This window comes from Podarcis cretensis, assembly GCF_951804945.1.
Source record: "Podarcis cretensis genome assembly, chromosome: 7".
Taxonomy (NCBI): Eukaryota; Metazoa; Chordata; class Lepidosauria; order Squamata; family Lacertidae; genus Podarcis; species Podarcis cretensis.
In genome coordinates, this window is record NC_137176.1 from 20,940,157 (window position 1) to 20,954,343 (window position 14,187).

Below are 14,187 nucleotides of genomic sequence, written 5' to 3' on the forward strand. Positions count from 1 at the left end.
GGAGGACTGTGATAAGTGCCAGAGCGCACAGAAACACCACTGACCTTCCTGCTGCAGTGGTACTTTTTTATCTACTTGCACTGGCGTGCTTTTGAACTGCTAGGTTGGCAAGAGCTGGCACAGAGCAACGGGAGCTTGCCCAGTCACAGGGATTCAAATTGCCAACCTTCTGCTCAGCAAGCCCAAGAGGCTCAGTGGTTTAGACCACAGTGCCACCTGTGTCCCAGGGTGCTAGACACCTGGGTCCAGTAGCTGTTAGAATTTAAGCAATGCTTGGAGTGTTAAAACTGGGTTGAGAGACTAGTGTGTGTTAAGCCAGACCATGTGTATCAGGCTGTGTACTACACACTTCTAAATCTCCTGGAATCAGCATATGTGAAGAGCCAATTGAAGAGTCCTAAGTTTCCTGTGTCCAAGAAATAGCCTGGGATGATGAGCCATTAGGAAAGCCAAAGGATCAAATGAACTCTGTGTGTGATGGCAAATGGATGGGGACTCTTCCTCCTCCAGGTTTGAGATTGTGAGAAGAACATAAGCCAGAGTTTAGGGAAGCAAGGGGAGCCAGAAGATGAAGGAGAAACGGCAATCAGGAAAGGCAAATTCATGGCTGATGTCTGTTTGAATCCAGGGGTGAATCAATGAAGGAAGGAAGACCCTACTGAAGTGCTAATGCTGTGAACTCTTCAGTCATAGGCTCAAGTTGTATATATGTGTAAAGAAAGCATATACCTTACAGACACCACAGTCTCTGCTAACATGGACCCTGGGTGAACATGCCTGGAACCCCTGGGATCTTGCACTGCTCAGAGATTGGTGTGGCATGCAACAATATGTATGGGATTACAGTTAAAAGTCTAGTTGAGAATGCGGTTGTGTCACCAAGGGGAATCAAATGAGCACTGGTTGCCTTAGAGACACAGTGAATTTTAGCTACAAGTGTGTGTCGGGGAGAGAAAGTAAGACCTTACAACAATGAGCTAAAAGGAAATGTTACTTTAATTAAGTGTTTGGGGACAGCTGAGTCAATTGCAAAATCTCATACATGGCAGTCGAAGCAGAAGCATGATTATAGCCTTAAAAGCACATGTTAATACACCGTTGTGAGACCAAGATTGCTGACAATATTAAGAATTGTCAATTGCGATTAATTGCTAGATTTATTCTTAATTACAATTCTTGAATATATCGGATGAATGGTCAGTGGCTCTAGACATGTAAAAAGAAAGAACCTAGTATTGGATTAAACATTTAAATGGTGAGTCTTTTTATCATGTAGTGAACAATCAGAATAAAAAAAGCTTTAATAATCTGCTGCAAGAGATTTGAATTTAGATTACCACAATTTTTCAGGCATCATGGTCTTAAAAGGAGGATAATATCGAAACTTTTTGCCTATGCCTTTCATTATTTTCTATAACTCGCTTGCACTAGCAACTATCACTTTCCTGGGGCTTATTTCCATTCTCAACATTTTTATAGCTCACACCTCAACTCGCAGTGCCTGCATTGCAATCCAAGGGTGCGAGTGATTAAAGTAGAAGCTGAAATACGCAATAATTATATGCTTCAGTTTTGTCACTCATTTATTTACATATAATTTTCTTATGTGACTGAATGCATCCTGCTAGACTTCAGCTCCTACCTGAGCAGAGTGCAGCTGTATCTGGTAGCTTATAGGCATTTCAGGAGTAGCCAATCAGGTGCCCTCTTGGTGATACTGGACTCCAACTCCTATCAGCCCCAGACAAAATGGCCAGTGGTCAAGTATGGTGGATGCTGTAGTCCAATCACTGTACTATGTAAACATTCCATTCCTCCTGTTTCCCACCCATCTCCCTTTGATGAGTATCCTATTTCCTTTTTGTTTTATAAAAAAGAAATTATTTACACAAAAGATAAACACAAACAGGAACAAAAAACATAAAAATGCAAAAAAATAAATCAGAAATGACAAAGGGGCTTGGTATCCATTATCTTAATTGGTTCTTGTTGTAAATATCTCATTTCCCATATTATTTGCTAAAGGAACAGCTAGATTCTCAGATTTTGTATGTATGCCTAAGGATGCTGTTGTTTAGTTGTGTCCGACTCTTCATGAACCCATGGAGATCATGCCAGGCAATCCTGTCTTCCACTGCCTCCCGCAGCTTGATCAAACTCATGTTGGTAGCTTCAAGAACACTGTCCAACTATCTCATCCTCTGTCGTCCCCTTCTCCTTGTGCCCTCAATCTTTCCCAACATCAGGGAGTCTCCTCTTCTCATGAGGTGGCCAAAGTATTGGAGCCTCAGCTTCAGGATCTGTCCTTCCAGTGAGCACACAGGGCTGATTTCCTTAAGAATGGATAGGTTTGATCTTCTTGCAGTCCATGGTAAGGTTACCAGATATTTTTTTTCAATGAATCCAGGGTCACTTATTGTTTGCTATGTACATGTGAATGCTGAGAAAGCTGTAAATCCGGGGACTGTCCTCGGGAAACGGGGACATCTGGTAACTTTAGCCATGGGACTCTCAAAAGTCTCCTCCAGCACCATAACTCAAAAGTATCAATTCTTTGGCAATCAGCCTTCTTTATGGTCCAGCTCTCACTTCCATACATCACTACTGAGAAAACCATAGCTTTAACTATACAGCCCTTTGTCGGCAAGGTGATATCTCTGCTTTTTAAGATGCTGTCTAGGTTTGTCATCGCTTTTCTCCCAAGAAGCAGGCGTCTTTTAATTTCGTGACTGCTGTCACCATCTGCAGTGATCATGGAGCCCAAGAAAGTAAAATCTCTCACTGCCTCCATTTCTTCCCCTTCTATTTGCTAGGAGGTGATGTATGAAAATGCAATGTTAGACAGATTACAAACATGGTTAATTAACCCATTTGATCAGAGGTGTAGCTGATGCAACCCAATTGCCCTTTCACGGTCCATTTCTATGCCTGCCTATTCAGATATAAGCATCTTGGAGTTCCGTGCATTCCCAAGTAAAGGTGCTAAAGACCCCTGGAAGAACTTAAAAAATAGCACAGGAAGGTCTAAATAGAATGCATGGTTTTGGACCAATTTGTTGCATTAACTATATCCAAAAGCTGTTAATGATTTGTAAGATGCTTCTGTTGGAGTAAATAATAACTTTGTAAAACTGCATAATTCTGATGATTCCATTTTCTTTTCAGCCTATGTCCTAGTTAAATTGAAAAGGCCTGTGCCTGACTACTTTTCACAGAACAGAACTAGCTACTTTTAGGTCCTGTAAGCAGTGAATATCCATTCTAGAACAACGAAAAGAATAAACTGTTAGAATCTATTGAGGCCACTGTATGCATAAAAAGAGAATCGGCTAGGCATGGCAATTGTGATTAATCTTCAATTGTTTTGTAGACAGATGGAAGGGGATATTGGGAGACATTTAATGAATAGGAAAATTAGTCAAAGAAAGTCAAAGACAGACACTGAAAAATATAATCACGTGATGTGGGCTGATCTGAAGAGCCAAATGATTTTGATTGATTCAGGATGATGACTTTGGGTTGCATCTATTAAGTTTGCAGTGATCCTTTGATTGGTAAATAGAAATCTGGAAGTGTATGAAAAAAACATTGCTTTGGATGTGATTCTTTGCAGCCTCCTCATTTTGGAGGCTGTCCCTATGCACATTTGCATTTCAATAAAGGTCTATCTTTTTCCCCTTGGAGCTTGCATCCTTTCCTTTTGGGTTTCTGGGAGGAATACCTCCAGTCTAGGAACCCCTTTTCAAATTTCTCCTGCACTCCAACCCTACGTGAGTTAGGTGATTTCTCTTCCATGAGACGTGGTTGACTCTGCTTCCTTGGAGGTTTTTAAGCAGAGGTTGGATGGCCTTCTATTATGGATGCTTTAGTTGAGATTCCTGCATTGTAGGGGGTTGGACTAGATGACTCTTGTGGTCCCTTCCAACTCTACAATTCTGTGATTCTTGCAGTGTGCAGATTCTACCTAGCACATACTGTACACCCACACCTGTTACTGAGACCTAGTTTACTCCTGGATTTGCTCTAAACATTACTGTTCTACCAAGGTTCATGGTGAACATGCTTGTTTGTTCTTCTCTCTAGCTTCTGTTTTTACAATGAGCCAGTTTGAAAGCTGTGCATTATGATGCTGAACTGTTTTAAATTTTATATTCATACATACAAAAGCTTGAACTGTGTTGATCCTTGAATTTCATTAAAGATGTGACTAATGGTCACCCCTGTGAAAAAATATTGCTCATCTTATCAAACAGTGTTTAGCCCCTCTTGAATTTTCTTTGTGATTTTGCCAGTGGAGGACCTCTCTTATAATGTTGCTTTTATTTGTCCAAAACTACCATAAATGTCTAGGGACACGGGTGGCGCTGTGGGTTAAACCACAGAGCCTAGGACTTGCTGATCAGAAGGTCAGCGGTTTGAATCCCTGTGACGGGGTAAGCTCCCATTGCTCGGTCCCTGCTCCTGCCAACCTAGCAGTTCGAAAGCACATCAAAGTGCAAGTAGATAAATAGGTACCACTCCGGTGGGAAGGTAAATGACGTTTCCATGTGCTGCTCTGGTTCGCTAGAAGCAGCTTAGTCATGCTGGCCACATGACCCGGAAGCTGTACGCCGGCTTCCTCGGCCAATAAAGCGAGATGAGCACCGCAACCCCAGAGTTGGTCACGACTGGACCTAATGGTCAGGGGTCCCTTTACCTTTACCTTTACCATAAATGTCTATATACTAAGAACACAAAAACATAAGAAAAGCCCCAATGGATCTGATCAAAAGTTTATCTAATCCTGCATCCTGTTCACAGACTGGCCAACCAGAGGCCTATGAGAAGCCCAGAAACTGGACTCTGATCCTCTGTGTCCCATCCAAACCTGTGATCCTGTTTTTGTAAGGGTAGAATGTGTAAGAGGAAGCTTGCCAAACCAGTTCCTTTGTCAAGGTAATGGCTTTAGCTGGTTAGTTAAGTACCATGGTTTAACATATCCAGAGAAGTTGTTTTGTTGTCGTAGAGGCAAATGGGTGGCCCTTTTCACAGCTGAAAAACAATAAGCCGGAAGGATTGAGAGAGTTGTGTGTGAAAGTTGGGTTGACACTGGAAACTAGAGATATATAAATGTGTTCCTCTGTGCTAAACTTGGGTGCTATGTCTTAGAGCTTCCCTAGAACCGTAAAAGGGATAGGTGTTTGAGTGTTAATGCTCTCGTTCATAGAATTACACAGTTGAAAGGGACCCTGATGTTCATCTGGTCCAACCCCTTGCAATGAAGGAATCTTAACTAAAGCATACATGACAGATGGCCACCCAACTTCTGCTGAAAACCTTCAAGGAAGAAGAGTCCACTACCTTCCACAAGAGTTTGTTCCACAGCCAAATGCTCTGTCAGTTCTTCCTGATGTTTAGTCAGAATCTCATTTCTTGTCACCTGAATCCATTCATTCAGGTCCTACTCTCCAGAACAGGAGAAAACAAGCTTGCTCCACCTTCCATGTGACACCCTTTTAGATATTTGAAGATGACTATTGTACCTGCTCTCCCTTTTCTCATATCCAGGCTAAACATACCCAGCTTCCTCAACCGTCCCTCATAAGGCTTGATTTCCATACCCTTTATCATATGGGTACTGGGTCTCAGCACACATTCCAGCTTGCCAATGTCCTTCTTAAATTGTGGCACCCAGAACTGGACACAGTACAATGGTACCTCAGATTACAGATGCTTCAGGTTACAGACGCTTCAGGTTACATACTCCGCTAACCCAGAAATAGTACCTCGGGTTAAGAACTTTGCTTCAGGATGAGAACAGAAATTGTGCTCCAGCGGCCCGGCAGCAGCGGAAAGCCCCATTAGCTAAAGTGGTACCTCAGGTTAAGAACAGTTTCAGGTTAAGAACGGACCTCCAGAATGAATTAAGTTCTTAACCTGAGGTACCACTGTACTACAATTGTAGTCTCACCAAGACCACAGAATAGAGCAGAACTATTCTGTCCCTTGATCTGGACACTATACTTCTGTTCAGTGCTATTTTTCTAGAAAAAGAGGTGTCCGAACTCACCATGAATGCCTTTCCTGTTCTCTTATAATGGCAAAGGCACCCACCTGAGAGGTGCCAGAACTGAGTTCTGGCTAAAAAACAACAACCCTGCTTCTGTTGATGCAGCCTAGAATAGCATTAGCTATTTTTGTCTGCTGAGACCCCTAGATCATTTTCACATGTACTACTGGCAAGCCAGGTCTTCTCCATTTTATATTTGCATCTCCTTCCAAGCCCCCTAGTGGACGGCTGATACATGCCCATATTGAGCCTAGGATTACATGTCCTCCACAAGACACAGATCTACATGGAGAGCCCCCCCAGCCACTGAAAAAAGCTCTATGGCCTATGCTGCAAACCTTGGCTTTTGGATACAGAATTCTAACTAGACCCTATCTAACAGGATATCCAGTTATCACACTGTTTCTTGGTGGGGGTGATGTACCACCACATCCCCTTACCTGATGTTAGACTAAAAGGATTCCACCCAATGCCTTATCCACCACCTGAGACTCCAAGGGTCAGATGCAGGTGGCCTTTATAGGCTGGGGGGCAGAAAGGAATGAAGCCTGCTCCACTCTGGTCTGCTCCCAAGCTGCGCCCACCCAATGAGGCCGGATTGACCTTGGGTGGTGGGAAAGCCCACCTAACCAAACAGCTGGCCAGGCGATTCCCCCAAAGCCCAGTGTTGCTTCCTGGGGGGACAGAGCCTGCTGCAACAGGTGCCACAACAGCAGACCCTGCAAGTGTCCCTATTTTCCAGGGACAGTCCCAGATTTTCTGATTTGCTCTCTGAATGTCCCACTTTTACTTAAAAAAGGTAAAGGTAAAGGTACCCCTGCCCATACGGGCCAGTCTTGACAGACTCTGGGGTTGTGCGCCCATCTCACTCAAGAGGCCAGGGGCCAGCGCTGTCCGGAGACACTTCCGGGTCACGTGGCCAGTGTGACATCGCTGCTCTGGCGAGCCAGAGCCGCACACGGAAACGCCGTTTACCTTCCCGCTGGTAAGCGGTCCCTATTTATCTACTTGCACCCGGAGGTGCTTTCGAACTGCTAGGTTGGCAGGCGCTGGGACCGAGCAGCGGGAGCGCACCCCGCCGCAGGGATTCGAACCGCCGACCTTTCGATCGGCAAGTCCTAGGCGCTGAGGCTTTAACCCACAGCGCCACCTGCGTCCCACCACTTTTACTTAGGGCATCCATATTTTCATTGGAGAAATGTTGGAGGGTACAGTAGGACGTTCCCATTTTCATCAGAGAAATGTTGGAGGGCATGGTGTTATGCCACCCCTGAGCCAAGGAGAAAAGTAACATACAACCTTTAGAAGTCATCTAAAGGCAGCACTGTAAAGGAAAGATTTTAAAAGTTTAATGTTTTAATATATATATATATATATATATATATATATATATATATATATATATGTTGGAAGCTTCCTAGAGTGGCTGAGTTGCCCAGTCAGATAGGTGGAGTATAATAGATAATAATAATAATAATAATAATAATAATAATAATAATAATAATAGAAGAAGAAGAAGAAGAAGACGACGATGTCCCAATTTTCATTGGATAAATTTTGCAGGGTATGCAACAGCCATCCACCCTGAGACTGGGTAAGCAGCTATTATGATTCTGTGTTTAGTGATAGATTTCTCCCCCTTAAAGGGGGATGCACATTTTTTTTAAAAAATGAGGGAAAGAATCAATGGGTGAGAGTGCTTTAAAGAGCTTGTGTAGCAACAGAGGCTGTTTCTGCTGTTTTGTTTTTCCTCTTGGTAATCCTGCTGTGCCAGTTGTTCTAAACCAATGTGCTCCCGCTGTAACAGCAGATCCAGCCTCCATGCCTGACTAGGCTACTTGAGTAATCATGGTATTATATTGTTAAATCTTAATGAGCTGTGTAGTGCCCATGAGGCCTTAAATCAAGGAACCAACAATTCAAAGGGGGGAGCCTGGGAAGGGGGGTTCCATTCTTCCAACGAGCTGTAATTCCACATCCCATCTGTTATCCTCTCGACCAAATTGTTTACACTGTATTTACATTTGGGATATATCGTGTTTCTTAGTGCAGTGCTGGTAGATAGGGCGAAAACTAGCCATGGTATGAAGAGCTCTATCTGAGAAAGATAATGAATGCCTCGGGGCTCTCTTGGGATTTCTCGGCCGTAGCAAAATGCTTCAGCCATTTTCAAGCCAGAAATGGTCATTATTTTTTAGAAAAGTGCAATGGGGGACTCGCTCATAATTTTCAGTCAGCCTGCTCACACTTAACCCCTTTTGTCAGAACTAACCCTGCCTTAATTCTCAATTCCTCAAGAATCTGGGGCCTCGGTCTGAGACCTTTTGTGATCCTGTGAGAAAATGCACATGAATTAAAAGTTGCCCAGCGCAGCGTTAGTTTTGGTACCAACTGATTCAGGAGGGGAGTAGTTATTCCTAGCACATGCAGTGAATCTGAAACAAAAGTGTGAAAAGGGAGAATGTGCTGGATATCTTCTGTAAGGTAGCTACTGTCACAAACAACAGGTAGACAGGTGTGTGTTCCTTACCCTGCAACAACTAAAGCAACAGCAGCAGTATATGTGGCAGAGAGTGTACACTTTCATTATAAAAAAGTACAATGCACTGCATCAAAAGTTTTGATCTGCTGCCAGCATTTGAACTCTAGTAATGTTTACACCAGGGGTCAGCAAACTTTTTCAGCAGGGGGACGGTCCACTGTCCCTCAGACCTTGTGGGGGGACAGAATATTTTTTTTGGGGGGGAATGAACAAATTCCTATGACCCACAAATAACCCAGAGATGCATTTGAAATAAAAGGACACATTCTACTCATGTAAAAACACGCTGATTCCCAGATCATCAGTGGGCCAGATTTAGAAGGCGATTGGGCCGGATCTGGCCCCCGGGCCCTTAGTTTGCCTACCCATGGTTTACATGAAGGGCACAGCTCTCTCTCTCTCTTAAGGGCTCAGTTTTAAAAGCATAACTAAACCACAAATGAGTGAAGCAACAACACAATGATATTGTGTTTTTGAAGTGCTTTACATACATTAGCTCAGTAACCCTTAAAACCACACTGTAAAGCCAGTGGGCCATAATCAGCCCCCCCCCCAGTTTTTTGAAGTTCCAAAGACCCACCCACAATTTACAATTTTTGACCTGTAGCCCCTGAAGTATTGACCATGTGTCTCTGTGCCTCTCAGACTGAACAGGATTAGCCTTTAGAGTACGTCACTTTAGGTACATAGAATCATAGAATTGTCAGGTTGGAAGGCACTTTGAGAATCATCTAGTTCAATTTCTTCATTGCAGGAACATGCAACATACAGGGATCAAACCTGCAACCTTGGCATTATCAGGACCACACTCTTGCCAGCACCACACTGAGCTGTCCATCAGCAACCCTGGGGCATGCAGTTTACAGGGTGTAATATCCATACTAAGGATGTAAGTATTCTCGGGTCCCTGACATTTGAGGTGCTACCATATCAGTGCCGTAAGCACTGGGAGGAAAATGAGGGAGAGACCAAAAGGTCTACCTCTCAGCAGAAGAAGTAGATGAGGAAGCTGGGTGAGTGAGAGGCATTCTTCTATGGCATGAATGACAATCTGAGTTGGAGAAGATCTGTTTGAGAACAGGTGCCCAGTTGGGAATACAGGCATGTTCAAAAGTGCACAATTTTAACTGGGGTACAGTGGTACCTTGGGTTACATACACTTCAGGTTACATACGCTTCAGGTTACAGACTCCGCTGACCCAGAAATAGTGCTTCAGGTTAAGAACTTTGCTTCAGGATGAGTACAGAAATCGTTTTCCGGCGGTGCGGCAGCAGCAGTAGGCCCCATTAGCTAAAGTGGTGCTTCAGGTTAAGAACAGTTTCAGTTTAAGTACGGACCTCCGGAACGAATTAAGTACTTAACCCGAGGTACCACTGTATTTCTGAATTTCAGATACATCATTCCTTTGAATCACAGCCATGTGAGAAGTGCTGCTCTTTCCTTCTGGGTAGCCAAATTTCTGTCTTCCACATCCTCTTTGTTTCTTCCCCTCCTTATAGAATCTAAGCCCACAGCTCTTCGACTCATATAAACAAAGACTGATTGTCCATGGGAGTGATGTTGTAATATCAACAATGATTAAGAGATCCCTTTCAATCCCTACCGTATCATAATTAAAACTAAACCTTTTTCTTTATTTCTTTTTTTGCATGAGTAATACAGGGGAGGCAATCCCTTGGAACCTGAGTCCAGATTGCAAAGCAGTTGAGGTTTAATTTTCTTTTTATTTAACCTTTCAGAAATTCATAGAATGATGTACCGTTGAAATGTGAGTAAAAGTTGCCGCAAAGGTCTCTGTGTCAAGAATGCACCTGACCTCAACAATTAGTTTGTAGGAATCAGGAAATGTCCTTTGATTCCTTTAAGAAAATACTGTAACAATTTCTCTCCTGGGCAGGACCATCTGTAACTTTCAAACAATAGTTGATATCACTGAGCAGTAAGCATCTCCTCTGCCATTGTGATTTAATGAAAGATAAAATGGATATCTGTGATCAAAGGCTGTCACATCATCTTCTGACACCAATGTCAGAAAGAAAAGGGAGAGTGCTGGGTATTTGAGTATTGTTTTTCAACTACTTTTGTTGGAATTAACTTAAAATAAATAAATAAAATAATAATAAACCAAAAGTCATCTCTATAGAAACCTTTGAATAGCAGCATTGATGGTTTATAGATTAACAATAAAGCAAGTCACTTTCTATTAGACCATTTCTCTATATAACCTAGTTTCTGAATAAATGTATAGAATTTTTTTAAAAAAATATTTAAAATAATATAAGCACTTGTCTGCACAATGCAATAAGTGCACTAATTAAAATAATCAAAACTGTGAGCCATTATTACAGGCCTAAAATGGACAATTTAATGGACTGGATTTTATGCAGTTTCTAATGAAAGTTGACCTCTTTGGTTAATCAGAATTTAGGGTAATTCAGCACTGCCTGAGTACTGCATAAGACTGCAGTTAACGCTGGGGTGGAAGGAGTGGGGGAAGCAATAAAAAAATTATGCATTCTTCACCCACATAAAGCACTATCATACACATTTATCCAGGTCAGTTATGTAATACAACTTGCTGCGTTAAAAAAAAAGGAAAGCATTTCTTCAAGAAGAGATGAGACTGCAAATATTGCCTTATATTATCATGATTACTATACAGCATAAGTGCTGGGACCCATCGGTTCCTGATTCACAACAGCCTATCCACTTAATCTTCAACAAAAGGCTCGTTCTCATGTTGCCATTCTCTGGACTAGTACTTGTGGAGGGGGCAATTGAAGAAGGGCCTCAGATGATGTTTGCAGGGTCTAGGTTGGCTTATATGGGGAGAGGCTTTCCATGAGGTGTTGCTGTCCTAAGCCACTGAAGGCTTTATAGGTCAATGCCAGAACTTTGAATTGGGCTGGAAACTAATTGAGAACCTGTGCAGTGTAATATGCTCAAACCATCTTGTCCTGATGAGCAACCTGGCTGCCAAATTCAACAACAAACATTCTTCAGAGGCAGCCCTACATATAATATGTTGCAGTAATCTAACCCAGAAACTACCAGATCATACATAACAGTACAGTGGTACCTTGGTTCTCAAACTTAATCCGTTCCAGAAGTCTATTCCAAAACCAAAGCGTTCCAAAACCAAGGCGCACTTTCCCATAGAAAGTAATGCAAAATGGATTAATCCATTCCAGACTTTTAAAAACAACCCCTAAAACAGCAATTTAACATGAATTTTACAATCTAACGAGACCATTGCTCCATAAAATGAAAGCAATAAACAATGCACTGCAGCCACACAAGCAACGGGTTCCACACAGTCACACACACACACACAAAATGAGCCATGAAAAGAAAAACATAAAATAAATAGCAGAAACAGACATACCTCAGCGTAACACTCAAAATGGAAGTGTGGCACTCAAAATGGGAGTGTGGCAATCAAATTGGAAGTATAACATTCAAATCGGAAGTGTAACACTCAAAACGGAGCACGATCAGCTTCCAAAAAAAGTTTGCAGACTGGAACACTTACTTCTGGGTTTGCAGTGTTTGGGTTCCAAGTTGTTTGAGTACCAAGGCGTTTGAGAACCAAGGTACTACTGTAGTTAGACTATCCCTGTCCAGCTGAAGCTGATGGAAGGCACTCAAGGCTTCTCAGGCCACCTGAGCTTCAAGCAACATCAAAGGACACAGAAGTACCCCCAAGCTAAGTACCTGCTCCTTCATAGGGAGTATAACCCCCTCAAGAGCAGGCAAACTCCCATCCATCCAGTCAAAGGTACCACCCACCAAGAAACTTATCTTCAGTTTGTTCAAGTCCACTACCAATCCAAAGTCAATCCAAAACATTTGGGAGGGCACTTGATTGACAAAATCTAGTTTATACTAACCCAAATGAACTATGACTGAAGCAGGAAGCCTCGGAAGAGTTTTAGTCAAGAGGTGAATTTTCCTCTTCACAATGATTGTGACTATGGACTTAGAAATCTTAATTCCTAAGAAATGAGGGCTAGAAAATACCCCCTATATAAAAAAAATCTTTTGACTTCCTGTAGCAGGCATGTCCGACCGGTCGATCACTATCTACCGGTCGATCGCGGGGCGTCTCTAGTCATTCCTGGTTGATCGCGTGATCCTGATCTATTGCCAAAACAAAACAAAACAAAGCTCACCAACTTTGCGAAGCCTCCCCAGAAAAAGCTCAACAACTTTGGGTCTTCCTCCCACCCCAAAAAACTTTGGGAGTAGATCACAGTCCCTTGGGAGTTGGACATGCCTGTCATATAGCATTCATTTTGTGTAAAGCAAAGCAAAGAGCTAGGCTCACTAATTTAAATTTGAAAATGAAGACTTTAAAAGAAAGCAAAATAATAATAATAATAATAATAATAATAATAATAATAATAATAATACAGGGGCTGAGGGTGGTTAGGCCGGTGTGCAGCTTCTGAGCTTGGATCCACTGTTAATATGACATCCCACAGCACGTCTTGCTTCATTGGAGCCAATCCAAACTTAGCATGGCGTAAGGGAGGTAAAGCCCTGACCTGCTTTTCTTCAAACTCCAAAGCCACAGTAAGTTGTACAACGAAACTCTCCTCTCACTAACCAGTTGTGCTGTGACTGCAGAGCGCTTCAATAGCTCCCTATAGCTCCTGGAGGCCTATAATTGTCAAGTGACTTATGGTAAATGTTTGAACTCTTCCCTCCTCCCCCTGCTTCTTGCTATCTTCCTGAAGATGCTCATAATAGCTGAAAAAGACAAAAGGCAAATGCCTAGAGTGGCAGGGGATTCATTTCAGCAGTGCTCCTTGATGTTGGTTTGCTTTCATTTACTTCTGAGAAACAGTCCTTAAAAAAATAATGAAATCCTTGCTTTTAATTATTTTTAAGGAGCCATGTTTGGCACATCATGCCTCATTTCAGACCAAGGCCAACTACAGGCACCCGGGAGAAAATAAGATCTCTGATTGCTCCTTTGCTACCCTTTAGTGTCTCCCTTTGATGCAGTAAAGCTATTAACGACTCAGAGTGGCGCATGGGGGAAGCAAGAGGGAGAGAAGGCTTGTTGTAATAGCTCAGTGGAATATATGCTATGGAATTCCTATAATTTCTCTTCCAAGGGATAGAAATAAATTCTGACTTTCACGCCAAGAGCTGGTAATAATTTAGCTGTTGTTGTTGTTGTTGTTGTTGTTGTTGTTGTTGTTGTTGTTTTCATTGTTGCCCTTGTCAAACTCAGTAAGGAGGAGGCTGGAGATAAAAGTAGAATTAGTTGGCTCTGTCTGTCATTGGCTATAACTCCATCTGTTGTTGATCGCCCTATCTTTTGCTCTGTCAGTCCTAAGGGCACTGGTGCCAACTTGAAATAGTAATAGTAACAACAACAACAACAACAACAACAACATTTGTACCTTGCCCACCTGGCTGGGTTGCCCCGGCCACTCTGGGCTGCTTCCAACAAATATAAAAGCATAATAAAACAAACAAACATCAAAAGCTTCCCTATACAGGGCTGCCTTCAGATGTCTTCTAAAAGTTATTTGGTTATTTATCTCCTTGACATCTGATGGGAGGGCATTCCTTAGGGTGGAT